Source organism: Pomacea canaliculata, linkage group LG7, assembly GCF_003073045.1.
Source record: "Pomacea canaliculata isolate SZHN2017 linkage group LG7, ASM307304v1, whole genome shotgun sequence".
In the NCBI taxonomy this organism is placed as follows: domain Eukaryota; kingdom Metazoa; phylum Mollusca; class Gastropoda; order Architaenioglossa; family Ampullariidae; genus Pomacea; species Pomacea canaliculata.
The window spans coordinates 26,541,747-26,560,016 of NC_037596.1; the positions used below are offsets into that span (position 1 = coordinate 26,541,747).

Below are 18,270 nucleotides of genomic sequence, written 5' to 3' on the forward strand. Positions count from 1 at the left end.
CCGCTGACAGCTGACCACTGAAGTCTTGATGCAGGTGCAACGATGTCTGATTAAATAGTTTGATTTAATAAAGATGAAGTCTTCTCATTTTTTTAATCTTTATTAACGCATTTTTTATGTTTGTAATGATTCCATCGATGTCCTAATGTGCGTGTTGTTTGTATGTTCTCTAGCAGCTTTCTTTTTGTAGCCTTTCCTGCACAAAACACTTAACTCTCATCGAATTAAAAATATCTGTATAAAGTTTACATTATTATCATTACAAGGAGCATTGGACATGCGGTAAACTATGTATTAACAATAACAATTTATGTCATGCAAAACATATTCAGGAAATTGATGTTCCTGATAAACCTGATAAATGTTAATCAAATGATGGTCACTAGGCGGTTTTTTTTTTTTTTAAAATGAAATGTCACTAAAGACATTTCTTTGCAATCTCGGTAGACGACCTCTAGCTGTACAGACAAGGGAAATCAACGCTGTACTTGCTTAGCTCCCTTTACCCACTGCCTGCCAGTGCACAGACATGATGAAGGCTACAGGATTTATGATTAAAGAAAAAGATACTTCTTACTTGTACAATACACATTTATCTTTTCGATCAACCATTTCATCAGAATCAGGCTTTCCTTTACAGAACATTCCACTCAGCCTTCAACCCATACTTCAGCATGATAATCCTCACCTTAAATACACCACACTACACAACATCATCGCGAAAATTTGCATCCACGTATTCACGCAAAAAAAAAATATTAAAAAATGAGAAAGGGGAACAAGCCAATCACTTCAAGGATACACACCGCTGGTGTCCTTTCAACATTAAACATTAATGTTCTTTGACCATATGAATTTTCTTGCTCATTGCAGTAAAGACTGGATTCGTTTCGCTAGATGAACAGGACGTACATATCAAAGTTAACACCGACAGCAGCAGCAAATCAGATTTATTAAAGAAGCTATTTAATTGAAGATTTGATTAACTATGGATGCTAGTCGATTGGCAATTTTTTTAATTAACAGAAAATGTACAGAAGTACAAAAAAGAAATATGTTCTAAAATTATCGACCGAATCATAATCCCTCTCTCTCTCTCTCACACACACACAGCAACACTTACATAATGGGAGTATTTTTATCAAATACAAAATTCCTCACGGCATAGGTCTGATTGTATCGAACATATATTTCACAATTATTACGAATAAAGCAAAGCTTTTAACTAATCTGATAGTGCTTGTCCTCTTTCTCTTATTGTAAAACAGTTTAATGATTGTTCTTCCTTCTTCATACTGTTGTTTAAAACAGAGGTCATGAGTATGGGTTGTGCTTGTCTCTGTGCGTAGCTTCCTGGTCCATGTTATCCTAGAATTGCATCAGAAGAAAGACTCAGCTGACATGGTCTGTGCTGTTGAAAAATATAAAAGGAACAGGTTGCATTACAGGTCAGAGTAGTTTGTGCTCACAAGTAAGGTAGCATCATACAACACATCTCTCTTTGCGCAAATAATAATATAATTAAGATATGTAGCTACTGGACCCTTTAGGAATTTTGCTACTTCAAATTACATCCCCTTTACATATGTGGAAAAAGTCGGTTAGCTATGTATTTCTTAATGTTTAAAAGTAGTCAAGTTGATCAAAGGTCATGTCACTCCTGTACGGACGTTTTGCCGACGGTCGTTTCTCCTCCGGACGTTTCGGAGCCGGACGTTTTGTCGACTGGACGTTTCTCCGCTGGACGTTTCGCCGTCGGGCGTTTCGCCGCATTATGTCAGAGAGAGAGAGAGAGCTTACATACTTCTCACAGAATGAAAGTAACTACTAGATTACACAATAATTCTTTATTTCAAACAAATTTTACACACAGACTTCACAGACAGTTCACTTTGATTGTCACAGATTATGCGCAACAGCTTTGAGAAAAAACATTGATACAATGGCGAGAGAAATGTGTGAGCTAACGGTTCACATGAGGAGGGATAGTGAGAGAGAGTTCACTGATACATTGATACAATGGCGAGAGAAATGTGTGAGCTAAGGGGCGTCCCACACTTGACTTCGGCTAAAGGTCCCGCGTGAAATGCCGAAATGAAGTGCCCCGCGCCGAAACGTTCGGCGGCGAAACGCCGGTCAGCAAAACGTCCGACTCCGAAACGTCCGTGTACCGTATAATATTATGTATACATATATTTTATGCATATAGTTTCAGCTTGAGGTTTTATAATGCAAAAAATGTAAATGCATATAGTTAAATTGCAGCAAGAATGACAGACCTGGTGATTTCTAAATGAATATAGATATGTGTGTCTTAATGATGCTTTAATACCTTTATGCTGGTTGGTCAGTGCCGGATTCAAAGTCTGCGCCTACTTCGGTTTACCTGATAACAGTGATTGTCAGACGGTAGATAAATGTAAATGTAGACTGATGTTACTTACAAAAATGTGTTAAAAACCTCATGACATTACTTTTATACAACAAAATCAGTGTTAGTCAAGTTGTGAATTTGCAACAGGAGAGTTGAATGTTTGAGATAACATCTACACTCGTCTACAAGATGTTAAATATAACAGGTTTGAAACACACATAGCAACAAATTTTATTTTCTTTTACAAAGAGTGTTAACATTATATGTTTCTGATATATTCAGATATGTAAGTAGGATATACTTATTAGCTCTGTCGGGAGCATGGGATATCAGCTTGGATAACCCTGTTTAATCCATGTTGTTTATCTAACCAACACCTGCACGTAAAAGTGTGCCGTGAAGGTTCCTTTTGTGTAATTCCGTGAACCACAATCTGTGAGCAACAGAAAAGCAAAAAAACCTGGTATATGTATGGGAGATACGAGCTTTGCGACAAATGTGTAATCACTCTCAGATATCATAAGCAATAAGACATTTAATGTCATTAGACACGTCGAGAATTCTTATTTCTGTATCATTGGGATTTAAATTTGCAAAGAGGACAAACATAACAACATTGCATGAAATACGCATTTTGCGAATGAATACTACGAAATTTTTTCGGAAAGGCTAATACAAGACAATAAACATTTTTGTCTTTATCCTAAAGGATGTAGTATTACTAAAGTGATAACCAGGTAAAACAACAGTCGGTGTGTCAGGTGCCATTGGAAATATTGTCTGCCTGATGCCATTAGGTTTAGGCAAAGATGTCTTTAACCGCAAATTCCTTGGGGGACTTCCCGCATGTGTAATGCTTTGTTAAGAATAGATTAAATTTAACAAATGAACTATAAATTCTAATAAATTTGTAAAAATTTTATTTAATCTGAACAGTAAACAATGATGTCCGTGGTAATCAGTTGTGATATCTACCGCAGTTACCGTAAATACTGTGATGTGATTAGAGAAATGTGTCCACTTAAATGAAATAAATCTTGGAGAAATATTGTTGTAATGTTGAGCCATGTCGGCTCCAACTATGACTTCTATCATGGTACAATCGTGTCAAAATATTTTGGCCCATTAGGGAAAAATACAGGACTGACAGTGTGGCTACCATTAAAGCTCAAGGGCGCAGTCTTAGACATATATATTTATATGTATATATTATCATCATTATGATGGAAGCTCAGATTGGTTGTGTTCTGTGCCGACATATATACATATGTCAGTCAAACATGGCAACGGCGAACTATCATCGGCTACCTGCAGGCGGTGTGTTACCATGGTGACAGCCATGTAGCGGGAGTTTCTTACTGGCCGCTGTATTGTTTACATCCTGGCTTGAGGCTAGCTCTCAGTGGACAAGATGGCCAGCACCTACAACGCTCTAACCACAGTGGTCCAACATTTTGTGCTGTCATGGATGTTTGTATCGCAACGGATGGATCACATAATTACCAAATTAAATATCAGTTATATCTTGGGGTCTTATTAAAAAAGCATCGTAAATAGAAGTCACTTAGTGGAGAAAGAATACACTGCGGCAATATTTTCTTCATATTCCTGCAACTGTTGTGTTTTTTCAGGTTAAAAGAGAACAGTCTTATGACTTTGATGAAATATGAACGTGGCACAGTGACCAGATGCTATGGTGCTATTGACAGCTATATTAGTTGAGTGTTTGACCCAAGCACAACAATTCAGTTTTTTCTTAGCATTTACTGCAAAAAATGGTTTTTAAAGTTATATTTTACCTCTCGGAGATGCCAGTCATGATCAGCATAGTTACCGGCAGACCTGATGGTCAGTGAACACACTTCACCAATGTCTTCCGTTGTAACAATGAAACTGTCCATCTGATTACTCTGAAAGGGGTTGTAATAATGGAATAACTTTATTTCTGCGGAAGATCCGCGAGATCCATGGAGAGTAATATAGATATCGGAGTCTGTTGCCGCGTCTTCGCTGTCAGATGTACGAATTATAATCTCCCATTCGGCCCCTAGAGAAATAAAACACACCAACAATTTCGTTACATTAATTATTTATCTTTTTCTAGTCTTTTGTATTTTTCTAATCTTCTGTTTTATACTTGAAAAAGATATTTCTGCTTGTGTGCTGTAAGTGTTTTGTGTATTTTTAATGTACATTACAATCACTGTTACCTTGAACACCAAAACCTTGAATGAAGCAGAGCAGAAGGACGAGAGGCCCCATCATGTTGCTCCCACTTGTGGAAACTTTCTAAAGACAGTCTGTGAATATATATATATAGTTACTACACATTTTACTTTCGGTCATGTGACTTCATCAATATTTCTATTGTATTTGAGAACAAAATCACGCAGATGGTTTCTGTATAAATTAGACAGAAAATAAAAAAAAAGATTATTTGCCATATAAAAATATACTCTTCCCGCATCATTTTTACATTATGTTCTGAGTGCGGCTGCATCGAAAATAATTGCTTTAGTAAAAAAGACGGTGGCAGCAGTGCCCAGAGCTCGTATCACATGAAAATTAACTTGCATTATATTTGTTAGTGCAACGAGAGGCGATGACAATATGATGTGGCTAAAACAGATGGTGCCAACAATACTGCACACGTCAGCTAAAGAACTCAAAATATATGTTCCTTTGCTTTTTTTTTCTATACTTTTATGTCATGCATTTCCAGCAGTTGTTCTCATCATCAAGCATTGTTCACGTACGATAATATAAACGATGAAATAATGTTTACTTCTTGAACTTTCTCCTTCTTTTGATATGTCATTCTCCTAGTATGTTTGTTTTTAGGCAAACAATATTTGTACACAAAATTTCCACTTTTTACTTTCGTATGCATCTTCTTCATTTGCGCAATTAATATCTTGGTTAAATCCAATTATCTTTTAATATTGTTTTACTTTCAAAACATCTGGGTGTCACGGATACTTCAACACATGTCCATTACTTCTCAACTCTATCTGACCTTTACACGTTTCTCCGCTTCAGAGGCCCTGTCTGTTAACTACAGACTTACAGTCACACAGGTCTGATGCTCTCAAACACAATACTCATAACATAACTCATCGCTGTTACATGTCCCTGTCTGTTAGATATGCTGTAAATAGTTTAAACTTTAAACTGTTGAACCTCATGCTTGTTGATGTAAATAATTAATTTGTTTAATCGTGTCTCTTGCCTACTAATTACAAATAAGCTCTCGTAAAACGTGTCTTGAAAGTCATAAATCAGTCGGCAAGCAGGGGTCAAGCTTGGTGACGGGGTTCTTGGCCGATTACTATTCCGCCAAGACTTTTCCAAGTTCCCCATCGCAGCCGAATGAGTGATCGCGTTTCGCGCGCATCGTTAGCCTTGGCACTTGCTTCGTGGATGCTTGGTACTGGGCCAACCAATGTTACAAGATTTTCCCAAGCGTGGCCCAAGCTTGGCCGAATCTTGCGTGTTTGCTGGGACCTTGATCCCCATCATCCGCGAGAACACACCCACCGACAGGCCAGCACAGTACGAAAAGCGCAACACGGACTACAAACACAATCGACGACACGCGACACATTGCATACCTTTGTATATCATACAGTTTGATTAAATTTCGAAGTGTATGGTTACAAAAATATAAAATTATTTCTTATACTTTGCATTAATTTTCCAAAATATTAGTCTGTTCAGAAAGCAATGTGGTTGTCCTGTTGTTGCTTTTGCCAGAATGAACAAGACAAACACAAAAGTTTTGTAATCGCCGCGCCACTGTTCCACTGTTAGTGAGAAAGCAGACGACAAATTTCGATCATGGCTCAATAAGTTCATTTAGGCTTCAACTTCGAAGCTAATTATTAATAGTAAACAAATACTAGAGAGAGAGAGAGATTGTGTGTGTGTGTGTGCTTTGCCCTTAAGTTTTAAACTTCTTGACAATAGTTAATTTGAATTCATTATTGCACTTGGTTGTCATGTTTCTTCCTCCAATCGCATTTGTGCTCTTAGCATTTGATTTCGGTAAAAAACTGCAATTAGTAGGCAAGAGATATGATTAAAAAAATTGATTATTTACATCAATAAGCATGAGGTTAAACAGTGTAAACTATTTACAGCATATCTACAAGACAGTGTTATGTTGCTATCAGATGTATTGTGCTTGAGAGCATCAGACCTGCCGGTTACAAGTGAAACATTTCACAAAAAGCAATACAATTGTTATACACGATCATAAATTTTTTCATGACTACCCATTGTTACAAAGTCCAGTTTTTTTCACGGCATCTTTCACTCACTAACTCTAACCTTACTTCAGAGATCGGCGGTGTTTCACTTGGAGATGGATGCACAGTACAAAAAGTCCGCGCGCAGGTGACAGCGAAGACTGAACCCTGACCCTGTACCTCTGACCCTGTACCTTGACTTGTCGCAGCTACACGCGGGAAGGGGGGGTGACAGAGACGGAGGATAACAGAGTGGGAGGGTGTGATCACGTGTCAACTTGGTTGTGAAGTCGAGCGCGGCTGTAGAGAAAAAGCTCGACGTACGCGTCATTATCACCGCCTACTCACGGTATGCATTTTTGTTTGTGTCGGTGTGTGTGGGTGAATGAAAAATTCATCACCCTAAGAAAAAGAAAATGTTAAGTAATCAAACAATAATTATTATAATCATATAAAATATGTGAGAAAAAAGGAGAAAGGTTACTGCTATCATATACATTAGCCAAATGGAAGTGCAAGTGTCTCTGCAAAAACTTTTTAAAACAACTGTTGTTGTATATTATCTGGGGAATCTACTACCAATCTTCTTTTCTTTTCTCCTCTAACGGAATGTGGCCACGTACACCTCGCCAAACTAAAAGCTTCACCGGTTACGATTAACGGCTGTTACAACAAAAATTTTGGTAAATTCTTAAAAAATAATATGATTTACTTCTTGTATATAATTGCATATTTTTATTCCTTCCGGGCTTATATTTTAGTCTTTTTTCAAGGACAAGTCATCGCTGGCTGACATTGTCCTTTGCAGAATGACACCAAAACATTCCTCAAAAATAGAGAGTGTAAACATATTGTCGTTCAGATTCGTAGAGAGACAATTTCCACTCATGTATTTAGAAGTGCAAGGTGATTGTATTGATAACCTTTTGTGACGTGGAACATCATTATTTTTAATGACTAAATCTCGGGTCTAATTCAATTTATATGAGCGAGAACACTCCTTTTTTGTCTGTAAGTCTGTAGTTAACAGACAGGGCCTCTGAAACGGAGAAACGCGTAAAGGTCAGATAGAGTTGAGAAGTAATGGACATGTATTAAAGTATCCGTGACACCTATATAAAACATATAAAAAGAAGGAGAAAGTTCAAGAAGTACACATTCCTTCATCGTTTATATTATCGCACGTGCACAATGGTTGATGATGAGAACAACTGCTGGAAATGTATGACATAAAAGTATACAATAAAAAGAAATGGAACATTGTAACGATTCGTGATTCAGGCGAATCTAATTAGATTCATATTATTTTTAATTCTCCTTGATGTCAGGGGAGGGAAGTCGCGCGGACGCCGCGTTAGCTCTAATTCTTTTACGTCATGTATGAGATGACGTAAGTAAGCTCGACACAGCGTAACTAGGACTACGGTAGTCAATGGAGGGAGAAGTCATGCCTGCAACATTGTACTGTTGATTGGTCTGCACAGTTTCTAAGAAAGGCTGTGAACAGGTCGTCCTAGTTACCTTGTCGCGAAGGACCTGATTGGTCAAGAGCTCTGAAGAGAACGAGTTAACTTAGGAGATCTAACGTTTCTCGAGACAGTCGAGACCAAACAGTGAGAGAGTAAAGAGCTCTGTAGAGAGTAAACAGTGTGTGTTAACTGCTTTCAACGTTATAATCAACGTTCTTCAGTGGGAGATTATCATTTGTATACCAATTTTTGGTGTAGCTATTAATCCCTTTGGAATATATCAGCTTCGCCGATACAAGTGATGTGCTTTAATGTGCTTTTTAGACTCACGAACTTCGTGAAAATATTCGTCGGATATAACCTGCTGGTCCAGTCGGTCATCTCGCCATCCCGTCTGATAGTCATAAGAGGGGGTTGGCGGCGAGGGAGTAGTGTTCTTTTATTTTGTTCCATCCACATTTCATCACTAACTAATTTCATAAACATTAAATGTGTTAATCGTTGGCCGGACCTTTTTTTGCTGAAAAAGGTGAAAGAGTGCGGCGAGCGTGGTTTACATGTAGATGTTTACACGCGCTCGCAAACACATTTAAACACTCTTTTCAAAAACGTTACAAAATATATTTTAAGATCTTAAGCTGATGTGTGCAGTATTTACGGCACAATCTGTTTCAGCCAGTCATATATTGTCATCGCCTCTCGTTGCACCAACAAATATAATACAAGTTAATTTTCATGTGATACGAGCTCTGGGCACTGATGCCACCTTCTTTTTTACTACTGCAATTATTTTCGATGCTGACCGTGAAAATGATCGGGGAAGGGTTGTCAGAGACGCAGTTTTTTTATCACACTTTCACTTACTACACGCACGCGTCCCCTTTTGTGTTCTCACATAGATTTGTCGTAGGCAACAAAACTTTATATCAATCAACATTAACTAAATATATACAAAGTCCGTAGGTCTTCCACGCAGCGCCTGTAACTCAAAACTGTCGAACGTTTTTTAATAATTTGTTAGAGTCTTAGTTACTCACACCCAAAAATGAAACGTCCCGGTAAAATCCTCTCTTTCCCTAGTACAGAAGTTGTGCAGTCTTGCCAACACTTGACGGATATCGACACACACGAACGTTTAGACAAAACCACATTCACGTTCCGATACTTAATAATAGTAAGTGCAGACTCCTAATCGACGACTCAGAATATATTTTCTGGGATCAACACACAAGATCCGAACGAACACCACACACACTTTCAGTCCGCTTATCTTACTGCTCACAGCCGTCTGCTTTCTTCCAAATAATTTTCACCTTACGTCCCTTTCAAATTGCGTCATAAAATGACGTCGGGTTCTGACGCCAAACACGACGCAACCAAAAACAAGAATAAAACAGAAGATTAGAAAATTACAATAGACTAGAAAAAGATAAATAATTAATTTTTGTGTGCTTTATATTTCTAGAGCGAACGATGTTATCCTCTGTGTTTGGAGGGGAACATCTGAAACTATACGCTTTAAAGTAAATGGAACGATGTGGAAAGAGGGGCTTTTAGGATAGTTTTTGGTGTGTTTTATTTCTCTAGTGGAAAATTGGAAGATTATAATTCATACATCTAACCTACAAAACGCGGAAACAGACTCCGATATCTATCTTACTCTCCTTTTAAGTACAGACTGACGTACACCTCAAAGAAATCAAAACTAAACAAAAACTACACACCAATTAATATACTTTTCAGCTGAAGTGACTGGAAACTTTTTCCATTTGCTCACACTGAGCCAGCTCTGAAGAAAGCAGCCATTTTAAAATTCTCCGTGCACGAGAGGTGCTGAACCTGTTTTAAAAAAATCTTTAGTTGTTTCCACCATGTAAAAAACTACAATAGAAATGCAAAATAAATTAATTCACTGGATTGTGTAAGTTTAAGACATAATGCTGAATCCTACTCCACTGGTGAGGGATCAAAGGTTGCATGATGAATATACCTACAAACCAGACCCAGTCTCTAAAATAAACCCTAGTGGGACTTCAGGGAAAATAATGGCATTAAGTGACTGAAATCACCAAGTTAATTAAGAGTTTAATCAAAGCTGTTCTTTATAAAAGTAAAACAATTTTAGTGGTCATAGTTAATAAACACACAGACTGTTCGTTTTGGCACTATGAAATACAAGTGACAGAATTATTTTAAAATTCTAGGCATAATCTATGCATATAAAATACTGCATTGTTTTGTACTTCATAAAATGTGTATTATTTGTTAATACAAATATTACACTGACTACGGATCCTTGTGAGGAGAGTTAACCTGTAAGCCGATGCTACGCCTGCCTGATTGTTAAATGATTTATCAAGACTGTAAAGCATAACATATATGGATGTAAGTCTATTGACATTTTTTTTAATTAACAGAAAATGTTGAGATGGATAAGATAAGATAAGATAAGATAAGATAAGATAAGATAAGATAAGATAAGATAAGATAAGATAAGATAAGATAAGATAAGATAAGAGAATAGTGTACTTTATTGATCCCTAGAGGGCAATTCAGTTGCAGCTCGATTGTATATATTAAACCCACAGGCAGTCGTGTTGCAGTCATTCATACCAGCTCGATTAAAGTCATACATGATTGCATGCACATCACATTCATAATCCATTCAAAAGTCTGACGACTGAAGCAACAAAAGACAGCCGCAGTCGGTTTGTCCTGCATGCAGGCACACTATATCGGCGACCTGATGGGAGCTGGACAAGTTCACTCGACAGAGCATGCCTGTCATCACGAAGGATGGCAGACACCTTCAGAAGAGTCCTCCTGTTATACAGATCCTGAAGAGAACTCTGGGTGGATCCAACGACTTTGGAGCAGGTGGATACCACACGATGTAGGCTGCTCTTGTCCTTCACCGATAAACTATTATAGAAACAGATGAAAGAGAAGGACAGCACGCTCTCTATAAGTGATCTGTAAAAAAGCTGAAGAAATTGGGGGGAGACAGAGAAAGACCTCAGCTTCCGTAGGAGGAAGAGGCGTTGTTGAGCCTTCTTCACGACAGATTGAGTGTTGACATCCCAGCAAAGTCGCCTATCGAAGATGGTGCCCAGGTATTTAAAAGCAGAAACAATTTCCACCTCCTTGTCATGGATGACACAGACGGGACATGGTGGAGAATTTCGACGGAAATCAAAGACAATCTCTTTCGTCTTACTCACATTAAGTTCTAGAAAGTTGTCATCGCACCAAACAATGAATTCCTCCAAAGCATCACCGTGAGTATGCACCGGCCCGCTAAGGAGAGATAGCAGTGCAGTGTCATCAGAGAATTTGACAAGATAGTGACCCTCATGACTACTGCGACAACTGTTGGTATACAGGATAAACAGAAGCGGTGATAGAACACATCCCTGAGGTGAGCCGGTGCATGTGGTGGTTAAGTCGGAAAAAGTGCCATTGACAAGAACTCGTTGCTGCCTGTCAACCAAAAAGTGAATTATCCATGACACTAGCTGATGATCAAGGGAAAACTCGTCGAGGAGTCTTCGAGCTAGGATATGTGGCTGGATAGTGTTAAAGGCCGAAGAGAAATCAGCGAATAATAGTCGAGCATGGGCTTGAGGATATAATAAGGATGTGCATTAATACTATAAAAAACACAAAACGTATGCTTGTATAGTGATCCTCATGAAATCATAGAGGGAGATAAAATAAACTAACTGGTAAAATTCACTGAGCCAGACCAACAGTCAGTGTGATCTGTAATTAAAGATTGTTATAATTAGTTCTTTTCGTAAATCGTGTACAATAAAATGAAAAAAATGTCATGCAGCATTTTAAGAGAATACAAAATCTGCGATTGTTACGTTTTGCGGAGGGTGCGTTACGTATGTATGCGAACGTGTATAACATCTACATGTAGAAATACGCTAGCCGCACTCTTCGTCTTTTTTCATACAAAAATGACCTACCAACGGTTAACACATTTAATGTTATAAAAGGGGAAAGAAAAAAATGGTGATTTAAAAAAAAAAAGAAAAATAGTGATTGTAATATGAAAGTCAAGGATGAAATAGATTTATCGCCTACACTCCGCTCTTCAGGTAGTCTGACGTCACCAGTCAGATGATTCAGTGTCCACACACACACACTGTCGGTACAGAAGTCCGCCGAACAGACGATCGTTGAGTTATGTCCACGTCGAAGAATTGTCGTCAAGGATGTCGCAGATGTTCCTTCGAACTGTTGACTGGCGAATTCTATCCGAGGCAACTTCGGTAGAGAATATGACGGTTGGGTACTTCTTCTTCTTCTTCGTCAATCACTCAAATGGACACGCCTGCCTCCTGCACAAATGATGCTGTGCGCCGCAGGTCCTCCAGGCTGCCGTGTAGCTTCCTCAATACTGGCGTCTCATCAGTCCAAATGCGGTGCCTGAGTTCTTCGTGCATAGGACATTCTTGCAGTAGATGTGCTGTTGTCTGACTGCCTGTCTGGCACGGGCACTGGTCTGTCTGGCCGATTCGGAGCTTGGTGTAAAGGTGGTGATTGAGACGGTTGTGGCCTGTCCTCAGCCTGAAAATAATGACCTGCTCAGCTCTTGTAAGCAGGTAGTATGGGTCGTTTCGGTTGAAACGTGGGTGCTGCTGCAGCCACTTGTTGTGCTGTTTGGCCTTGATGATGGATTTGACTTCGCTGTAGGTGGTGGACCTGCCTTGCTGCTCTTTTTTGGATCCTTCCTTGGCAAAAGTGTCTGCGGCTTCGTTGCCAAAAACCCCACAGTGGGAGGGAATCCACTGTAAGACGACTGTGCAGTCTCCGCATAAGGAGGAGAGAGCAGTGGACAGGTCGTTCAGTTTCTTGTCTCTGGCAGTCTGTAAGGCCTGCAGAACAGACAGTGCGTCCGTAAAGAAGACGACGTTGTTGGAGGTGTCTGGACTGTTTTTAACGTGGGTGGCACCGGTCTGAATGGCAACTGCTTCAGCCTTGAAGTTGGTGGAGTAGAGGCCGGTTGCGAGAGAAAGACGGTCTTCTCTTCCTCCTGGGTACCTGATGTAAATTCCAGCGCCACCATTTTTCACGGCTTGTTCGGCTGACCCGTCAGTGAACACCTGAGTCCATTGATCTTGTGGGAAGTTGTTGTGGATATACTCCATAGTACAGGACTTCTTCACAGCGTCTAGGGAGTCTTTCTTGCTGACACCAGGGATGCTGCAGTGAATCAGGGGGAAAGCAGTTTCATTCCATGCTGGGTTTGTCCGGCACAGGGGGATCTCTCTGAGGTCGTGTTCCAAGATGTCTCGGTGTTTTCGTTCAAGGATCCTAGCCTGGTGGATGAAACTTCCCCTTTTCAACCTTCCCTTCGTCGGCTGAGCCAGTCTGTTTCTCATGGGGTGATTTGGAAGTCTCTTGAACTTGGCGGCTTGGACGAGCATCTTTGTGTCACGTCGGTCCTCAAGTGATTCCAACCCTGTGATTGTCTCCAGTTCTTGTATGGGCGTAGACCTCATGGCTCCAGTGATGAGTCTGGCTGCTTGGTTCTGAACCTTGCTGACCTTCTCAAAGTTGGATTTTGCTGCTGTGCCCCATGCTGTCATGCCATACTCTAGGACTGGTCTGACCCTTCCGGTGTACAGCTTCTTGAGGATTCTGTCATCCGCGCCCCAGTTCGTGCCAGCCAACTTCTTCATAATTGCAAGTCGCACCTTGGCTCTGGCTTCGACCTTCTTGGTCTGAGGCTTCCATGTAAGTCTCTTATCGAAGGTTACCCCAAGGTAGGTAGGGTTGTCCTCCAGTGGGAGAATCTGTCCATCGAACTTCAGAGTGGCCTTCTGTTCCCTAGTGGACAAACTAAAGATAGTGTAGGTGGTCTTTTTGGGGTTGACTTTGACAAGCCACCTTTTCGTCCAGTCCTGCAAGACATTAAGCGCCTCTTGGAGTCGGTAGTTGGCAGTTGTCAGGTGTTCTTCTGTGCACCAAAGGACCAGGTCATCTGCATAGATGGCTCCTTGGATATTTCGGGGGAGGTCCTTGATGATGTCGTTTATGAAGACAAGGAACAGGGTAGGACTGAGTACTCCCCCTTGAGGAACTCCTTCTCTCAGCGTCTTCTTTCGGCTGTATGTTCCACCAACGTGGACTCTGGCCTTCCTATTTTTCAGGTATTGAGAGATCCACTGGTACATACAGCCGGTTACGCCACACTTCTGGAGTTTCAACCTCAGTCCATCTTTCCAGACCTTGTCGAAGGCCTTTTCCATGTCTATCCACACCGTCAGCGTGTGCTTCTTGTCCTGGTAACCATCTTCGATCTTCTGGGCGATGTATGCAACCTGGTCTTCAGTTGAGCGATGTTGTCTGAAGCCTGCTTGTTCTGGTGTTAGGATGTTGTTCCTTTCCAAGTGCCATGATAATCTGGTGTTGATGAGGCGCTCCATTTACTTGCCCACGCAACTGGTGAGGCTTATGGGTCTGTAACTGTCCACCTTCGCTCGGTCTTTGCCTTTCTTATGGACAGGCACCATGTCTGCCTCTCGTCAGATTTGTGGGACATGGCCGCTGTTCCAGCTGTTGTTGAAGAGGTCGAGGAGTTTGGTCTTGGCTCGTGGGCCCAGGTGTTGCAGCATTTCATTGGTGACCTTATCTGGTCCAGGGGATTTCTTCTGACTTAGGGTCTTGACTGCTTCTTCAAACTCTTTCATGTTGAATGGTTTGTTCATATAGTCTTCCTGGTGTTTTCGCTGGCTGAATTCTCTTCTTTCTTCATGAACTTGCTGTTTCTTTTCTTCTGGTACTGTGATGTTGCTGACCTCTTCATAGCTGTCAATGAAAGCGTTTGCTGCTTTTCTACCTGTTAGCATATCTTGTGCTTGTTGTATGACGATCGGTGCACTTCTAGTATCTTCATCATTCATCGCCCTTGCCAGCTTCCATAACTTGTTTCCTTCTCTGTCTAGATTCAGTTCCTCTGTCTTTTCTCTCCATCTCTTTCTTGCAGCTTCGTTGCAGGCTTTTCTGTATTTGGCCCTTGATTCTTTCAGTGCTATGTTGTTTTCTATGGTGGGGTCATTCTCAACCTTTTCCCTGATCTTGGAGACTTCATCTTCTAGTTCTTGGAGTTCTTCTGTCCAGTATGGCCTATAGTTCTTTCGTGCGCCTCTTGGTATTGCTTCTCAAGCAGCTTTTAAGATCGCCTTGTTGAATGCATCGATGGCACGGTTGATGTTCTGGTCCGCCACACGTATTCCTTTGGTGTACTGGTCTGACAATGAGACGAAAGTATCCCAGTTGGCTTTCTTGTAATTCCACCTGGGAAATGTCTTTGAATCTTGGGGCCTGTACTGCAAGTTGATGGCCAGTTTGACTGGTCTGTGGTCGCTGCCGCCTAACTGGTTCTGTACCCCTCTGGTTGTTTTCTTGGAGAGGTCGTCAGTGGCGAAAGCAAGGTCAGGGGTCGTTGAGGAGACCCATCTGCGCGAGAAGAAAGTCGGTGGGTCTTCTGGATCGTTCAACAGGATCATCTTGCTATCGATCTGCCAGTCCTCCACTTCCTCTCCTCTATTATCCGTCTCGTCATAGCCCCAGCAGGTTGAGTGGCTGTTGAAGTCGCCGACAGCCAAGCAGTTTTCGGCAGGGATATCAAGAGTCTGCAGGAAAAGTTCTTTGTCGGGTGGGCAGTACAGGTTGAAGATAGTGAGCACAGTGCTGTCTACTGTAATCTTGACTCCATTTATTTCAGCTTGCTGATTCGTGGTCACTTGAAAATCTCTTGCTGGGATGTTATTCTTTACAAGAATCAGCACACCTCCCTTGTGTCTTCCTTCTCTGTCCATCCTGAAGGTTTGGTAACCTCTGATGGTAAATCTGTGGTTGGGGTTCAGGTGTGTTTCTTGAATACAGGCCACATCTATTTTTTCAGCATGTAGTCTTTCGGTGAGGGCTAATTTTTTGTTGTAAACGCCCTCGGCGTTCCACTGTAGGATGTTGAGAGGCCTCAGGGTCTCTTCTGTGGTTGTTGTTCCTTTTCGGCCAGTAGCCATTTCCCTCCGCCTCCGAAGCCTGGCTCCTCGCATCGGGGCGTGGTGACCACCAGTATCATGGGGTGGGCCCTGTTGAGGCGCAGGGCCCGGCACTTCGCCCGCCTGGCGGGACCTCACAGGCAAAGCACCATATCGTTTAGAGTGAGCGTTGTCCATTCCATGCGAGTGTCAGTGCGTTGTGCTGCCGTTAAGCGCACGATGGCCCAGCACATCCGTCTTCGGCGTCAGTTTTCTTTTCCGAGTATCTTTCTCGTAGAGAGACTTGCCGTCCAAGGCTAACGACCATCCTCTGGCCGGGTGCAACACTTTAGTCTGGCCTCTACCCTGACAGACCTGTTCGGCTTGGTTGGACCTGCCAGGAGCACAAGGCTCCCGCCGACATAGCTCTGTGGGTCGACGAGGCACACAGGCCACCACACCACTACAAGGTAAGTTGCACCAATTGGTGGTGGGGTTGGGTACTACCCATCGGTAGGTGTCGTGATGCAGTGGAGGGTCTGTCCTCGTACACAGGTTTCCACTGCACGACTCGGAAGTATTCACTTCAATGTCTCAACCCGAATACCTGACCGTCACACCAAGAGACCAATGTCCTGAGGTCTTCATCTCAAGCTCATTTTTTCTTCTCCCCTTTTCTGGTATCTTTTTCCCACCAAACTTCTAGTCTTTCGTCACCAATCGTCCTACGTCAGAACCCCCAGTAGATGACGTAGAAAATAAATCTGCTCGAAAATTGCGTCAGCATTCGCGCGTCTTTGAATCACAGACAATACCAAACAAGAACAAAAAAAAAAAACCCAAAAACCACTCGCTTGAATAGCGAATCGTTACAGTGATCACATGTGATTGTGAGAAAAATGACAGACTTTGACAAAGTTCATTGCATAGCTTTGTATTTCATAAATTTTGTTTTAATTTCAAAGTGTTTAAGTGCAAAAATAAAATTCTTTCTTTTGCTTTGCATTAATTTTCCAAAATTTTAGTTGTTCAGAAAGCAATGTGATTGTCTTGTTGCTTTCCACAAGAATGCACCAAGACGGACACAAACGTTTGGTAATGGCCGCGCCACTGTTATTGAGAAAGCAGATGACAAATAAAATATGTGTGAGTGTGTGTGCGCTTTCCTTCTTGAGTAGTTAATTTGAACCCATCATGAATTTGGTCGTCATCTTGATTCCGCAAATCGTATTCGTGCTCTAACCCTGATTTATATAAAGACGAGCAATTAGTAGGCAAGAGATACGATTAAACAATTTGATTATTTACAACAAGAATATGGTTAAGCCCTTTAAATTATTTACAGCACATATAGAAGACAGCGTCATGTAAAAACGAGTTGTGCTGCTAGCGGATGTAGTATGTGTGAGACCTGCCGGGTACAACAAGTGAAAGATTTCACAAAAAGAACTACAATACTTATATATAATCATTAATTATTCATGCCTATCCACTGTCATAAAGTACAGTTGTTTTAATGGCATCTTTCACTCAACTTTATTAAGACTGAGTTCGGAAATCGGCGGTGTTTCACTTAAAGATGTTCGTACAGTACACAAAGTTCGAGCGCAGTTCAAAGATAAAACCGGTGTGACCCGGTAACTCGTACCTCTGACCCTGTTCCTTGACTTGTGGCAGCTACATGCAAGGAGGGGCAACAGATGGGGAGGGAAACAGAGGGTGGAGGGATGCGACATGATCACGTGCCTGCGACGTCGAGCGCAGCTGAAGAGAAAAGTTCGATGTACGCGTCAGCATCACCGCCAGGAGGTCATGCCCTGTCTCAACTGTATTCAGTTTAAAATCACATTACACGTTTTCTCCTGTTCGTCTGACTTCCCTATTGGGGTCGATCAAATGCCCACCGCTCTTGCAGGCTGAGAAGTTAATTAAGAGGTTAATCAAAGCTGTTCTTTCTGAAAGTAGAGCAATTTTAGTGTTCATAGCTAATAGTTAAATGTCTGTATGAGTGTGTATGCCTACCCTTGTGAGCGAAGAAAAATTTGTCCTGGGTCTCCTCGACAGACAATAAAGTCTGATTTGATTTTGATTTGATTTGATAGAGACGTGGGTAGGTCGCTGGTCACGTGACCCCCTTCTCGCCGGTCCCAACCCTGGCTGCTGCACACAAGGCTGGCCGC

The 18,270-nt window shown here is 41.3% G+C and overlaps 1 long non-coding RNA gene across 1 annotated transcript; it reads right to left on the reverse strand.

The window, feature by feature from the left end:
* Positions 1-1,116: 1,116 nt before the first annotated feature.
* Positions 1,117-5,019, reverse strand: LOC112568861. The gene is made up of 4 exons (XR_003100219.1): positions 4,585-5,019; positions 2,676-4,421; positions 2,333-2,386; positions 1,117-1,411 (listed from the first exon to the last, which is right to left on the reverse strand). It is a non-coding gene; the product is annotated as an uncharacterized LOC112568861 (long non-coding RNA).
* Between the last annotated feature and the right edge of the window lie 13,251 nt (positions 5,020-18,270).